The following is a 3,253-nucleotide window of genomic DNA, read 5'->3' on the forward strand; positions in this document are numbered from 1 at the left end:
CCACCGCCGCCCCATGTGACGGTGCCATAGAATTCCCGGACTAACCCGGGATAGGTAGGAAGATCTAGAGAACAGAAATATTCTAAACCTTGGGCCCTAAGGTGATGCCCTAATGTAAACCCTTCCCGAGAGAGGAAGTCGAAATTGACCTTCTTCCCGGTGGAGATAACTCTCCCGGCGCACGGACGCGAGGGATTCGACCTAGGCAGAGAAGGAACCGGAGGCGGTGGCCTCATGGGTTCATTCCGCGCCTTAGACCGTCTCTCGGCGCCGCTCGCTGTGAGAGGTCTCTTCCGGCTAGGGACGACAGTTTTTCTAGGCATGTTGACCTACCCTAGGATGAAGAGGCGTGACAAAGGAGAAAAAACCAGAGAAACAACGAAGAAGGGAGTCGGAGACGACCGTGGGAGACGACTCTAGGGTTTTTTTTGGAACAATGACGGCCGAAAATAGGTTTTGGGAAACATCGGTTCATTTAGGGTTAAAAAATGGATTCCCGACCTCGAGTCGACTCCAGTAAAGCGCGAGTCGACTCGACCTCGAGTCGACTCCTGAACATGCGCGAGTCGACTCGCCCACGAGTCGACTCTTAGATTCATTCGAGTCGACTCGAACTCTGGCACATGCCCAAAATCTCAGTTAATTCCGTTCCAAAAGAGAGATATGGAAATCTTTAGAACTTAAGGAATGATTTGATGATCACAGACGTGAAATCCTATATCCAACATAAGCTAATCATCAAAAATAATGAATTAGAGAAGGGTATCATAGGAATGGATCAATTACTCCTAATCCCTCTTCTAAGAATACAAAATCGATCTTCACTCAAGGATTTTGTGAAGATATCAGCAAGTTGATCATCAGTACATACGAATTCAAGTATCACATTACCATTTAACACATGATCTCTTATGAAGTGATGTCTTATCTCAATGTGTTTAGTTCTTGAGTGTTGAATTGGATTTTTAGTTAGATTTATAGCACTCGTGTTATCACAGTTTATGGAAATCTTATCTTGTTTAATGTCATAATCTTCAAGTTGTTGTTTGATCCACAAAATTTGAGCACAACAACTTCCGGCAACAACATATTCGGCTTCCGCCGTAGATAGTGTAACCGAGTTTTGTTTCTTGCTAAACCATGAGATTAAGTTCTCTCCTAAAAATTGACATGACCCACTATTGCTTTTTCTATCAAGTTTACAACCAACGAAGTCGGAATTAATGTACCCTATTAAGTTTATGATTGATTCTTTAGAGTACCATAAACCTATGTCTTTTGTTCCTATTAGATATTTAAAAATTCTCTTAACTGCAATTAGGTGTGATTCCTTAGGATTAGATTGATACCTAGCATACATATATACACTAAACATGATATCAGGTCTACGATCTACTGACTTACCTGATTCATCTTTGTCTAGTTTGCATGATGAGCTCATGGGAGTGCCAGTTGACTTGTTTCCATCCATATCAAATTTGTTTAGCATTTCCTTGATGTACTTAGCTTGATTGATGAAAATTTCTTCCTTAGATTGTTTGATTTGAAGTCCGAGGAAGTAGTTCAATTCTCCCATCATGCTCATCTCAAATTCACTCTGCATTAATTCAGCAAATTCTTCGCAAAGACGATTGTTAGTAGCACCGAAAATAATATCATCTATATAAATCTGCACTGCTAACATATCTTTGTTCTTCTTTTCCAAGGACAAGGTTGTATCAACATTTTCTCTAGAAAATTTATGGTATAATAGAAATTTGCTAAGTCTTGCATACCATGCTCTAGGGGCTTATTTTAGACCATAAAGTGCTTTATTTAATTTGTAAACATGGTTGGGGTATTGATGAATTTCAAAACCCGGAGGTTGTTCTACATAAACCTCCTTATTAATATACCCATTCAAGAAAGCACTTTTTACATCCATTTGAAATAATTTGAAATCTTTAAAACATGCAAATGCTAATAACAATCTAATTGCCTCAAGTCTAGCCACAGGAGTAAAGGTCTCATCAAAATCTATACCTTCTTCTTGATTATAGCTCTTTGCTACTAGTCTAGCCTTGTTCCTAACCACAACTCCATTTTCATCAAGTTTATTTTTGTACACCCATTTAGTTCCAATTATTGAGTATTCAGAGGGTCTTTCAACTAAGTTCCATACTTTGTTTCTTGTAAATTGGTTAAGTTCCTCTTGCATAGCATTTATCCAATTTACATCACTTTCAGCTTCTTCAATGTTTTTAGGTTCTAAATGAGAAACAAATGCAAGATGATTATTTAAGTTTCTAAGAGAGGCTCTAGTTCTAACAGGTTGAGATGGATCATCTAAGATTAACTCTTTAGGGTGACCATGAGTATACCTCCAAGCCTTTGTAAGCCCATGTTCAGCAATTACCTCTTGGCTTGTTGAAGTCTCTTCAATTTGCTTCGTTTCATCCTCTTGTAAGGTCATGTCATCCATCTTTTCTTCAAGTATCCCTGCATCATCATCAAAAGCTACCCTCTTGCTAGAGGAAGCGTCATTAGTCTCATCAAAAACAACATGAATAGATTCTTCAATAACAAGAGCTCTTTTGTTGAAGACTCTATATGCCCTACTTGATGTAGAGTACCCCAAAAAGATACCTTCATCAGATTTGGAATCAAATTTTTCTAGGTTATCTTTGCCATTATTATGAATAAAAAACCTACAACCAAAAACTTGAAAATAGTTTACTTTGGGCTTTCTATCTCTCCAAAGTTCATAAGGTGTTTTATTTATAATTGGTCTCAATAAAACTCTATTTAGTATATAACATGATGTGTTAATAGCCTCACCCCAAAAATACTTTGGGAGATCACTTTCACATAACATGGTGCTAGCCATTTCCTCTAGGGTTCTATTCTTTCTTTCCATCACTCCATTTTGTTGTGGAGTCCTAGGTGCAGAAAATTATGAGTTATCCCCTTTTTACTACAAAATTTTTCAAATAGATGATTTTCAAATTCCGTTCCATAATCACTCCTAATAGCTATAACTGAAGCATTTCTTGCGTTAGTTACTTCCTTATAGAATTTCTTAAATACTGAAAATGCTTCATCTTTATGATCTAAAAACATGATCCATGTAAATCTAGAAAAATCATCTACTATGACAAGACTATATTTATTTCCACCAAGGCTTGTGGTCCTAGTTGGTCCAAAAAGATCCATGTGAAGTAGCTCAAGAGGTCTAGTAGTAGAGACACAATTTATAGATTTAAAGGAACTTCTA

This window comes from Phoenix dactylifera, unplaced genomic scaffold, assembly GCF_009389715.1.
Source record: "Phoenix dactylifera cultivar Barhee BC4 unplaced genomic scaffold, palm_55x_up_171113_PBpolish2nd_filt_p 000773F, whole genome shotgun sequence".
Taxonomy (NCBI): Eukaryota; Viridiplantae; Streptophyta; class Magnoliopsida; order Arecales; family Arecaceae; genus Phoenix; species Phoenix dactylifera.